The sequence below is a fragment of the Balaenoptera borealis genome (genome assembly GCF_965194805.1).
Source record: "Balaenoptera borealis genome assembly, contig: HAP1_SCAFFOLD_1846, whole genome shotgun sequence".
Classification (NCBI taxonomy): Eukaryota; Metazoa; Chordata; class Mammalia; order Artiodactyla; family Balaenopteridae; genus Balaenoptera; species Balaenoptera borealis.
The window spans coordinates 24,769-37,803 of record NW_028122409.1 but is presented as its reverse complement, the minus strand read 5'-3'; the positions used below and the strand labels follow the sequence as shown (position 1 = coordinate 37,803).

Genomic DNA, 13,035 nt, shown 5'->3' with positions numbered 1-13,035 from the left:
GGAAGTCCCTGGCAAACCAGGACAGCGGTCACTCTACACTGCAATGTAAAGCATCCTAAATAACCCTGCCACTGCTCCCAGATACTAGTCTGTGCCAACCAATGGAGAAAAGGCATTCTCCATTACTACCATGGCAAATGCTACTGTACTTACCTTGGCTAGTCCCTATCTTTTCCAGGCGCCACTCCCCTTCACCTGCTGGTGGACGCTTCGGCCAGCTGACAATGCAGATATTTTCAAACTTTAAGGTGAATAAAAATCATCTGGAGGGCCTGTTGTAACAGAGATCACTGAGCCCCACCAGAGTTGCTGATTCCATAGGGCTGGGACCGGGCCCTAAAACTTGAATATCTAACACATTATCAGGGGATGCTGGGAAAGCTGGTCAGGTAATGGTAAAGCTGGCCAGGAAAAAGAAACCCGACGTGTCAAGATCATAAAGTACGGAAGGGCAAGCCCGCCGGCAGTCCAGGCCGGGGTGGGGGGGACCTGGGTCCCCAGCCCTACAGGGCCAACGGCAGACCGGCTCGGGCGCCCCTCGGAAGCGCGGGGTCCCCGCTGCCGAGTCTGTGGCCCCGGCCGGCCCCGGCTCCCCTCTGCCCACCCTGCGCGCGGGGGCTGGAAACGGCCGCGGAGAACCAGGCAGGGCGGGAAGGGGGGCTCCAAAGAGGGTCTGGCGACTCGAGTCGCTCCGTTACTCGGTGGGCTCAGCGCGCGCCGTGGGGAAAGAGAGGTGGAGGTCCGGGAAGAGGGGACGGGCGGCACTCACGTAGACCAGCAGCAGCCATGGGTAGACGGCGGGCTCGGCCACCACGGGCGACTCCAGCCTCAGCTTCTCCCCCACGTTTTCGCGCGCGGCCCCCGCACCAGGCTAGTCTGGCGGTTGGGGGAGGGGCGGGGCGCCGCCGGCGGGGGCGGGACAGGCGGGCGGGCGGGCGGGAGGCTGAGGGGAGGGAGCCTGGCCTGGGCCTCAGCCGGCGCCGCCGCCGCCGCCGCCGCCGGCCTGCTCCCGTCCGGCCCCCGGCTCCCTCTTTGTGGTCACAGGCCCGGGGCCTCCAGCGCTGCTGCCAACTGGGGCCGGCGTGAGCAAGCACAATGAGCCGGGGCCCGGCTGAACCACTCACTCGCGGCGAGCACCTCCCGCCCCGTGGACCCGCCCCCACGCACGCACGTACGCACGTACGAACGCACGCACGTACGCAAGCAAGCACGCACGCACGTCTTCAGCTGCCCCCCCCCCCGGCCACACCCACCGGCCCGAAGTGGAGACCCGGGGAGACCCCTCGGGGCCTGGGGTGGCGGGTTCGACTCCCGCCCTTGACGAACCGTGACACCTCCCCCCCAATATGTTTCTAGGTATTATATGTATATATGAATATACTATTATATACACACTTGCGTATGAATTTATATGTGTATGTACATGCGCATATTTACATATAGGTGTGTGTGTGTACACATTGTATATATGTATGTGTATATATCTTATATATATGATATATGTATGTATATATACGATGAATTTCTATATACAGTACATATATATTTTTATGCTATATGCTTTTATATGTAGGTGTATATGTGTGTCTATATGTATGTACGTGTATGTATTGCATATATTATATGTGTATGTATGTATACTGTCTATATGCACACCTAAATATCTTTGTATGTGTGTATATACGTATGCTATATATGTACCTAGGTGTGTATATTGCATATGTTATACGTATGTGTACATACTGTATACATACCAACTATGCATTTTATATGTGTGTATGTATAGTGTATATGTATGTGTGTATTGTCTATATTGTGTGTATATGTGTGTATACATACTGTATATATATAAACTGCATTTTATATGTGTGTATATATGTATGTGTGTATTGTATATACTATATGTGTATATGTGTGTACGCATACTGCATATGTACACAGCTGTATATTTTTGTATGCTTGTACATATGTACGTGTGTGTGTATATACACACACACCCCATATGGATTCTGTTTGTCTGGAGAACCCTCACTGATACGGACACTTATGACAATTGAGTACCTACTCTTTGCCAGCCAGGGAGCCAAAGGCTTGTCTTTCGGTGTCTCCCTTAAGTATCACGAGTCCCAGGAGGGAAGGTGATGCTGCTCCTACCAGTTGAGGTGCCTCAGGGTCAGTTAGGTGGACAGGGCGGGGGGCTGGAGCCTGGTGGAGCCCAGGTGGAGTTCTAGCAGCAGTACAGCCTAGCAGTCCCACTTCCCCGGGTGCTTCTCACAAAGACGCCGAGGGAGAGTCGGGACCTGAAGGAGGGAATGAGGAAGCTTCCGTGGGTCCGCAAGCCCAGACCAAGGCTGACTCGTCAAGAGTGTTAGAGGTCAGGACTGTGGTTACCCTGGGGGTGGGCTTACACAGAGCCATTCATATCCTGAAAAAGTATCCATTCTGCTCTTGTTTGTATGGTTACCCCCCTCCCCCAAATCTTTTAAAAACAGATTCTCTTGGTTGCTGGGAACACACACGGGGAAGTTGTGTGTGAGGGGGTATGATCCAGGGGACAGGGAGGATAAGCCCCCCACTCGTAGGGCAAGGAGTGGCTCAGCTTTGTGAGCTGAGGATGGCCCACGAGGTTCCAGAGAGAAGGGTCCCTGCTCCGTTCCTGCTCTGTGCACCCCATTCCCAGCCTGAGAAGCCCAGAGCCACCCACCCCCCCCGCAACACACGCACACCAGGGAGGAGAGCCAGTCACCCTGGCTCCCAGGCTCCGGCTCCAAGGCTCCCGGCACTAGGAGCTATTTTCAGCTTTCATGCCCTAGGACACGGCCAGAGCTATTGTCTCCGGAAACTCTCTGTCTGTCTCTCGCCCGGCCTCCCTCCCTTCCTCCCTCCCTCCTCCGCTTCTTCCCCTCCAGCTCCATCTGTCCTCCCCTCCACCCTGCATTTCTACCCAGGATGGCTCACAGACAGCTGCTCCCCGTGCCCACCTGCCACCATTCCATGGATGTCAAAGCAAGCCCTGGGGACTTCCCTGGAGGTCCAGTGATTAAGACTCCGAGCTTCCACTGCAGGGGACGCGGGTTCGATCCCTGGTCAGGGACATAAGATCCCACATGCCACACAGCACGGCCAAAACAAAATGAATAAATAAAGTTATAGTGATGAAACAGCCCTAGTGGTGCAAGGATGGGACGTATAGCTCTATGGTATAGAAAAAAGGTCCAGAAACAGATATATGAGAACTTGATATGATAGAAAGTGGGGAAATTAAGGAGTTTTCAATAAATGGCATTAGGACAATTGCATATCCATGTGGGGAAAAGTAAATTAGAAAAAAAAAAAAGCAAGCCCTGGTCAGGTGTGACCTTGGGCCCAGGGCCATTGGCACAGGTTGTCATGTGGGATGTTCTTCCTTAGACTCCTCCCTCCCTCCTGTGTCACTGTCACTTCCTCCAGAACCTTCCTGGACTCCCCTCCACAAGCCCGGGGTGTGCCCTCACCCGCCCTGGATCACCAGAATTCCAATCCCGGCCCACCCTTCCCCGCCAGGTAGAGAACTGTGCATGGTCAATAAGACCGTAGAGGTCATTGGCCATTGCTATTGCAGCTGGAATTGTTACTGTGTTTAGATAGGGTGACCAACACCCGCCCCCAGTTTGCCCAGGACCGCTCAGGTTTGAGCGCTGGAACTCTGGGGAAACTCTCAGTCCCGGGGAACCCCAGAAGGCTGGTCAGCCTATTTAGGACAGATCTTTCACTTGATCTCCCAACCCCCGAGAGCCAGAAAGGGAATCTCCCCCCTCCTTCCATTGTAACCTTCATTCATTCATCCACTCATCCCTTTATTCAACTCCTTTATTCAGCAAGTATTTATGAAGCATCTACTACACAGCAGACACTCTTCTAGGTGCTGGGGACATAACAGCATCCCTGTCCTCAAACAGCTCACGTTCTAGTGAGGGCAGCAAACAGTAAACTGAGAAGGTGTGATTTATTACATGGGGATGATGTCTCGGAGACCACTGCAGGGCAGGGGAGGTGGGAGAGGAAAGGGGCAGTTCTAAATGCAGGCGCTGACGGGATTGGGGCAGACCTTGCCCTGGGCCAGGCTGGTTGCTTCAACACAGCTGTCCTCGCCCAGAGCCATCCTGCCCCCGCCTCACCCAGTTCTTCCGTGATGTGTGGGGAAAATCTGTGGTTGTCACAACTGGGAGGGAGGGCCCCTGGAATCAAATGGGTGAGGCCAGGGATGCTGCTAAACCCCACACAGTGCCCAGGAGGGGCCCTCAGCAGAGGATGACCCGCCCCGAATAACCCCAGTGCCACGGGGGAGACCCTGCACTAATATTATTCAGACCCGCTGGTGCCCCGATTCCTGCACAGGCAGGGACTCTAACCGGGTCACCTCTGTATCCCGAGGTGACCTAGAGTGGGGCAGCCAGGAGGGCTGAGATGAGTATCGGGGGTGAAATGACAAACCTCTGCACCCACTCTCCCCTCCGCACCCCAGGGGCGATGGTCTCTATCTCCTCCCTGTGCAGGTAGCTTTTCCCTGAGCCATTTCTTCTTGTCAAGGTCCCTGTCGCAGGTTGGGTTCCCTGAAGATGACGTTGAGAGCAAGGATTGGAGTGCAGGTGGTTGATGTGAGGCGTGCAGGAACAGATACAGCTGCCATAGGGTCCCACAATTCCACTCCCGGGCATAGACCCGGAGAAAACTCTAATTCAAAACTATACATACACCCCTGGCATTTCCCTGGTGGTCCAGTGGTTAAGAATCCATGCTTCCAGTGCAGGGGGCGTGGGTTCCATCTCTGGTCAGGGAACTAAGATCTCACATGCCGTGTGACAATAAAAGAAGAAAGAAAAAAGAAAGAAAGAAAGAGAGAAAGAGAGAAAGAGAGAGAAAGAAAGAAAGAAAGAAAGAAAGAGAGAGAAAGAAAGGAAGAAAGGAAGAAGGAAAGAAGAAAGAAAGAAAGATACATGCACCCCAACGTTCATTGCAGCACTATTTACAGTAGCCAAGACATGGAAGCTACCTAAATGTCCACTGATGGATGAATGGATAAAGAAGATGTGGTACATATATACAATGGAATCTTATTCAGCCATAAAAAGAATGAAATAATGCTATTTGCAGCAACGTGGATGGACCTAGAGATTATCATACTAAGTGAAGTAAGTCAGAAGAGAAAGACAAATATCATATGATCTCACTTATATGTGAAATCTAAAATACGACACAAATGAACTCGTCTACAAAACAAAAACAGACTCACAGACATAGAGAACAGACTTGTGGTTGCCAAGGGGGAGAAACAGTGAGGGAGGGTTGGATTGGGAGTTTGGGGTTAGCAGATGCAAACTATTAAATATAGGATGGATAAACTACAACGTCCTACTGTCTAGCACAGGGAACTATATTCAGTATCCTGTGATAAGCCATAACGGAAAAGAAAAAAGTTTTATTTATAGGTTCCATCCCTAACTGAGCTAGCCCATCCCCTCCCATGTTTCTAAGTGCAGCCCGAGGCTGCAGACTTCCCACCGTGGTCTTCAGCTCCAGAGCAAGCCACCTGCGAACCACCCACATCTTCCCAGGGGCTGGCAACTCTCCTTTGCTACTGATTCCAAGACACATCCAAATAGCAAAAATGTGACCATGAAAAGAAACTCAGGCATGTTCAAATCAGGGAAATAACATTCTTAGCTCTGTTCAGTACTCGCTTAATTTTACAAGAGCTTAGAGTTACAAAAAAGTTGCAAAGATCTGTACAGAGCGTACAGAGTGCCGTGGACCCTGACCCAGTACCCCTATTTCCAACTCATTAGTACCTTAGTGTGACATGTTTATCCAACTAAGGAACCAAGATGGATACATTGTTATTAACTAAAGTCCACACTTTATTAGAATTTCCCTAGTGTTCCCCTAACATCCTTTTTCTGTCCCAGTCTCCTCTGGGCTGTGACATTTCTCAGACGTCGCTGGGTTTTGATACCTTGAAAGTTTTGAGGAGGACTGGTCAGGTGTTTTGTCCCTCAATTTGTTAGTCTGTTTGTTTTCTGATGTTTTCTTATGGTTGGTCTGGAGTTATGGGGTTTGGGGCGGAAGACCCAAACAGAGATAAAAATGCCATTCTCCTCAGGTCACATCAAGGATACACACCATCAACGGGACTTATGACAAACGATTTTACCCTTGATCACCTGGCCAGTATCGTCTTTTTTTTCTTGCTGCATTGGGTCTTCGTTGCGTGTGGGCTTCTGTAGTTGTGGCACGGGGGCTCAGTAGTTCTGGCTCCCAGGATCTAGAGTGCAGGCTCAGTAGTTGTGGCCCACGGGCTTAGTTGATCTGCGGCACCTGGGATCTTCCCGGACCAGGGCTTGAACCTGTGTCCCCTGCATTGGCAGGCGGATTCTTTTCTTTTCTTTTTTTCTTTTGCAACCAAAACGTTAATCCCAAGGATTCTCACAAAACATATTACAAATGACAGCATGAAAAAAAAAATTGCACAGTAACTCAAAGTTCAGCTCTACAATATACTCTTAATCTGGCAGGACATTGGTATCTTGATAATCTCAAATTTCCAAAAAATATTACAAAGAGCTATGTATTCATGTACAGCAATCACAGAGGGGACGTATGACCTAACTCAAAGGTAAACTAACTTCCTTGAAACTTCTTAGATTTTAAACTCCCTGGACAATCTCTTGTCCGGTGTGAAGACTAGTGGAATTTTTAAACCTCTAATCTAGGGTAAGGGTGCGGCTTTCATTTTTACCTGCTGGCTTGGGTTCACAGCACCTTTTAAAGACTGCTTGCTTAACTACAGCTGCATACCATATCCCAGCTACAGAAAGTCTTTTCAATGTTTGCCAGTGTTGTTTCCATAATAGTAAACATCACACTTTAGGTGGGCAGGAGTTAGAGTTTTATTATCAGTCTAGGCAAGACCAAAAATTCAAAGCAAGTTCAATTTTGCTTAAGGGAACATTGTAAGGTAACAATTCTTCATATTACATGCCTCCCAGGACCCATTTCAAACCATAGAGAATGACACCTTTATGTGTCACTGTCCCAAGAGACAAACAAATGTGAACAACTAAAACATTTAAAAAGTGCACCAAGCTTCGGAAGTCTCAAACAAAACTTGAATTTTCTGTACATACTCCTGCCAAATGAAGTTATTGCCTGTACACCACTCCTCTTGCAAAGTGGTCTTCTATTTCCTTTCATCTGACCTAGATCGGCTAGGAGACCTAGAGAAAGATCGGGACGGCTTGTGATTTCTCTCTTGGGACAGGGATCTCTCTCTTCTCCTATATCTAGAAAGGGACCTGCTCTGGCTGACGGAGAAGGCTCTCCATCTTGGAGATGTGCGGGAGGTGGAGGACTCCTCCTCCCATAATCATCTCGAGGGCGACGACCCCAAGAAGGAGGCGGTCACGATTTCGACTTCTCTTTTCCCCATTCGACAGGTCCACTCTTACTCGGCAGCCACATAGTGTTCTCCCATCTAGTTCTCGGACAGCATCGGCTGCATCTCGGGGATCTTCACATTCAACGAGAGTGAAGCCGGGAGGGTTTTTAGCACCCCACACACTTCAGAGTGGTCCATAATAGCCTAAAGCTCGTTCCAATTCAGCCTTGTTACCACTGTTTCCAAGATTCCCTACATAAACTTTACAGTCCAACGGACAGAAATCACGTTGCAAGACCCTCGTGGCTCCTGGGTTTCACAGGCCACAGGGTGGTCCCGGGCCTCTAGAATCTGGTAGCTGAATCTGCTCGCACAAGCTGTCCTGTGGGGATGCGTTTTCCCCTATGTGTCCAGCCCGGGGCCCTGCTCTCTTGGCCCGGCCTCCCGGGTGAGAGGGTGAACCCCAGCTCCCTGGAGCAGACACTCAGAGCCCTGGTGACCGGACTCACGGCTGACGGGGCTGGAGCGGCGGCTGGACACGTGTGGCCAGCCTGGTGGTGTTTGGCCCCGTCTGCAGTTCCAGTTCCAGCTGAGAAAGAGCCTCCCTGTGTTACTTTCTCCTGGTTGTGTAAGGATCCCCGGTGTCATTTGACAGAAATGTAGACGGTGTGTTCTTTCTCTCTTTTCTCCCTGCTTCCTCTCCTCCCTCTCTGCCTCCCTCTCTCCCTGTACCTCTTTCCCTGTTCCGCTCTCCCTCTACCTCTTTCCCACTCCCTCTCTGTCTCTCCCTCTGTCTCTTCCTCTCTCCCTCCCTCTCTCCCTCTCCCTCCCTCTCCCTCTCTCTTTCCTCTCCCTATCTCCCTCTCTCCTCTCTCCCTCTTCCCTCTTCCTCTCCCTCTTCCCTCTGCCTCTTTCCTCTGCCTCTTTCCTCTCCCTCTTCCCTCTCCTCTTTCCCTCTCCTTCTCTCCCTCCCCCTCTCTCACTCTCCCTCTCTCCCCCCTCTCTCTCCCTCTTCCTCTCTCCCTCTCCCCTGTCTCTGCCTCTCCCTCCGTCTCTCCCTCTGGGAGGGAGTGAGGGAGATGGAGAGATGGAGGGAGCGGGAGAGTTGGAGGGAGAGGGAGAGGGAGAAGAGGGAGGAGAGGGAGGGAGGAGACGTCTCTCCCTCCCTCCCTCCCTCTGCCTCCCTCCCTCTCCTCTCTTTCCCTCTCCCTCCGTCTCTCCGTCTCCCTCACTCCCTCTCAGAGAGGGAGAGACGGAGGGAGAGGCAAAGACAAGGGAGAGGGGGAGAGGGAGAGAGGGAGGGGGAGAGAGAGGGGGGAGAGAGGGAGAGCTCTCTTCCTCCCTCCCTCTCCCTCTCTCCTCCTTCTCTCCCTCTCTCCCTCACCCTCTCTCCCTCTCCCTCCCTCCATCACTTTCCCTCCTTCTCCCTCTCCCTCTCTCCCTCCCAGAGAGGGAGAGACAGAGGGAGAGGGAGAGGGGGGAGACAGGGACACGGAGAGGGAGGGAGGGAGGGAGGGAGACAGAGAGGGAAGCAGGCACCCTCTCGCCTTCTCCCTCTCCCTACCTCCTTCTCCGACTCCCCCTCTCCTCTCCCTCTGTCTCTCCCTCTCCCTCCCTCCCTCTAGGAGAGGGAGAGGGAGAGGAAGGGAGGGAGAGGGAGAGGGAGAAGAGGGAGGAGAGGGAGGGAGGAGACGTCTCTCCCTCCCTCCCTCCCTCTGCCTCCCTCCCTCTCCTCTCTTTCCCTCTCCCTCCGTCTCTCCATCTCCCTCACTCCCTCTCAGAGAGGGAGAGACGGAGGGAGAGGCAAAGACAAGGGAGAGGGGGAGAGGGAGAGAGGGAGGGGGAGAGAGAGGGGGGAGAGAGGGAGAGCTCTCTTCCTCCCTCCCTCTCCCTCTCTCCTCCTTCTCTCCCTCTCTCCCTCACCCTCTCTCCCTCTCCCTCCCTCCATCACTTTCCCTCCTTCTCCCTCTCCCTCTCTCCCTCCCAGAGAGGGAGAGACAGAGGGAGAGGGAGAGGGGGGAGACAGGGACACGGAGAGGGAGGGAGGGAGGGAGGGAGACAGAGAGGGAAGCAGGCACCCTCTCGCCTTCTCCCTCTCCCTACCTCCTTCTCCGACTCCCCCTCTCCTCTCCCTCTGTCTCTCCCTCTCCCTCCCTCCCTCTAGGAGAGGGAGAGGGAGAGGAAGGGAGGGAGAGGGAGAGAGGGAGGGGAAGGGAGACGGAGAGGGAGAGACGTCTCGCCCTCCTTCCCTCTCCCTCCCTCGCCCTTTCCCTTCCTCTCTCCCTCTCCCTCCCTCTGTCTCACCCTCTCCCTCCCTCTGTCTCTCCCTCTCCCTCACTCCCTCCCAGAGAGGGAGAGATGGAGGGAGAGGGAGAGACGAGGGAGAGGGGGAGAGGGAGAGAGGGAGGGGGGAGAGAGGGAGAGGGAAGAGGGAGAGTGGGAGAGAGGGAGAGAAGGAGGAGAGAGGGAAAGGGAGGAAGAGACCTCTCTCTTTCTCCCTCTCTCCGTCTCTCCCTCTCTCCCCCTCTCTCTCCCTCTCCCTCTCTCCCTCTTCCCTCTCTGCCTCTTCCCTCTGCTTCTTTCCTCTGCCTCTTTCCTCTCCCTCTTCCCTCTCCTCTTTCCCTCTCCTTCTCTCCCTCCCCTCTCCCTCTGGGAGGGAGTGAGGGAGATGGAGAGATGGAGGGAGCGGGAGAGTTAGACGGAGAGGGAGAGGGAGAGGGAGAAGAGGGAGGAAAGGGAGGGAGGAAACGTCTCTCCCTCCCTCCCTCCCTCTCCTCCCTTTCCCTCTCCCTCCGTCTCTCCGTCTCCCTCACTCCCTCTCAGAGAGGGAGAGACGGAGGGAGAGGCAAAGACAAGGGAGAGGGGGAGAGGGAGAGAGGGAGGGGGAGAGAGAGGGGGGAGAGAGGGAGAGCTCTCTTCCTCCCTCCCTCTCCCTCTCTCCTCCTTCTCTCCCTCTCTCCCTCACCCTCTCTCCCTCTCCCTCCCTCCATCACTTTCCCTCCTTCTCCCTCTCCCTCTCTCCCTCCCAGAGAGGGAGAGACAGAGGGAGAGGGAGAGGGAGAGGGGGGAGACAGGGACACGGAGAGGGAGGGAGGGAGGGAGGGAGACAGAGAGGGAAGCAGGCACCCTCTCGCCTTCTCCCTCTCCCTACCTCCTTCTCCGACTCCCCCTCTCCTCTCCCTCTGTCTCTCCCTCTCCCTCCCTCCCTCTAGGAGAGGGAGAGGGAGAGGAAGGGAGGGAGAGGGAGAGAGGGAGGGGGAGGGAGACGGAGAGGGAGAGACGTCTCGTCCTCCTTCCCTCTCCCTCCCTCGCCCTTTCTCTTCCTCTCTCCCTCTCCCTCCCTCTGTCTCACCCTCTCCCTCCGTCTCTCCCTCTCCCTCACTCCCTCCCAGAGAGGGAGAGATGGAGGGAGAGGGAGAGACGAGGGAGAGGGGGAGAGGGAGAGAGGGAGGGGGGAGGGAGGGAGAGGGAAGAGGGAGAGTGGGAGAGAGGGAGAGAAGGAGGAGAGAGGGAAAGGGAGGAAGAGACCTCTCTCTCTCTCCCTCTCTCCGTCTCTCTCTCTCTCCCCCTCTCTCTCCCTCTCCCTCTCTCCCTCTCCCTTGTCTCTGCCTCTTCATCTCTCTGTCTCTGGGAGGGAGTGAGGGAGATGGAGAGACGGAGGGAGAGGGAGGAGAGGGAGCGAGGAAGAGGGAGAGAGGGAGGGAGAGAGGGAGGGAGAGAGGGATAGAGGGAGGGAGGGAGAGATGTCTTTGTCTTTCCCTCCCTCCCTCTATCACTCTCTCCCTCTTCCCCCTCCCTCTCCTGCTCCCTGTCCCTCTCCCTCCCTCTATCCCTCTCTCCCTCTCCCCCCTCCCTCTCCTGCTCCCTGTCCCTCTCCCTCCACCTCCTTCCCTCTCTGGAGAGGGAAGGAGGTGGAGGGAGAGGGAGAGGGAGAGGGAGCACGAGAGGGAGAGAGGGAGAGGGAAAGAGGTATAGGAAGAGCGGAACAGGGAAACAGGGACAGGGAAAGGGGGACAGGGAGAGAGGGAGAGGGAGAGGGAGAGCAGAGCAGGGAAACAGGGACAGGGAAAGAGGGAGGCAGAGAGGGAGATGGAAACGGGGAAAGGGAGGGGGGACGGATAGAGGGAGAGGGAGAGAGGGACAGGGAAAGAGAGACAGGGATGGAGGGAGGGAGAGAGGGACAGGACAGGGCAAGAGGGACAGGGAGAGAGGGAGGGAGAGAGGCAGAGGGAGAGATGGAGGGAGAGTGAGAGGCAGGGAGGTAGAGGGAGGGAGGGAGGGAGGGAGACAGAGAGGGAGACAGGGAGAAGGGCTGATGGGGGCTCCCTCCCCCTCCCATCCTCTGCCCACTGCTTTCTCTTTTTTCTGCTTCAACAAACACCAGGCGCCTTTCAGATCAGCCCTGAAGTCAACGTTGATGCTTGGGACGGCCTGACCTCCCCGCTGCCTTCCAGCCCAGGACCACAGCTGGGAGATGAAGTCTGCGGGGCCCTGGGGGGGGGGCAGCGGCGGCGGAGGTGGTGGAGGCAGGCACCTCCTCTGACGCCCAATCTCTCCTCGTTTACGAGGCAGCCGCCAGCTCCCCTCCCTGACTCCCCAAGATTTGGGGCCATTTTAATATGTGTCGATAATGCCATGAGCTACTATTTAACTTTTCCACGAGGACCCATCTCCCGAAATGCAGTGGTTTTCAGGCTTGGCTGCACTAGAGAACCCCCAGGGAAAGGAGAGACGTCTGTACCTCCCTCTCTCTCCCTCTCCCTCCGTATCTCCTTCTGGCTCTCTCCCTCTCCTTCTGGGGTGATGCCCGATGAGCTCAGATTCGCAGATGTTCCCCCCATCCCCTCTCTGTGCCTTGCGTGGGGCCTGGGCCTTCTCACTGTGGCCCGGGAACAGCCTCGACATTCAGACATCGGTTCCTGCAAGGACACTTGCGTTTGGTCCATACCGCATGTGGCTGCAGTCTGTGCTTCTCCCGTTTAGCATCTTCAGTAGATGGGGGCTGTGCATGAGCCCTTCATCTTCCCCGCAGACACCACTGGTGCTTGCTCGGCCTCGCGGGTGATGTCCACGGGGGACAGACCTGTGTCCCCACCTTCTTGGGCTGCAGACAGGCCACGTTGGTCCTGTGGTGACTGGGGGCTCCCAGGAGAACACCACCGCAGACCCAGAGAGGTGGCCCCAGAGAAGGTGGCGTACGCCTGGGGCCAGGCCTCACCAGCCAACCACGGGGCACCTGCAGCAACAGGTCTCTCGCCGTCCAGGGGCTGGGTGTTCGGGCGCCGTGGGGATGAGCTGCTGTCTGCACGGCAGCCAAGTTTGTATTGTTGAGCCCGGGGAGGCCCCTGGGTGGCTCCTGGAGAGCCTGGTCACATTTCTTCCTGCCCTTGGCCTTAGAGCCCATCATGGTTCACGCCGTTTCTTGTTCCAAAAGGACCTGTGTTCATAAAGACCACATGTTAGGACAGCACCAAAGTGTCTAGAAATCCAGGCCAGGAGGAGGAGGGAGGGGGTTTGGCTGTGCCCGCCAGTGGCCTGAGAGCCCTCCCACCCACAGAGACCTGGCCCGGGGCCTGTGGGGAGGGCGTGGCCCACGGTCCCCAGCGCTGGCTGTCTCTGGG

At 55.1% G+C, this 13,035-nt stretch overlaps 1 pseudogene across 1 annotated transcript; it reads right to left on the bottom strand.

Annotated features, from left to right (window-relative positions):
* Window positions 1–7,216: 7,216 nt before the first annotated feature.
* On the bottom strand, window positions 7,217–7,703 carry LOC309622211 (serine/arginine-rich splicing factor 3 pseudogene; annotated as a pseudogene). The gene has a single exon. The product of its transcript is annotated as a serine/arginine-rich splicing factor 3 pseudogene (transcript).
* Window positions 7,704–13,035: the final 5,332 nt, after the last annotated feature.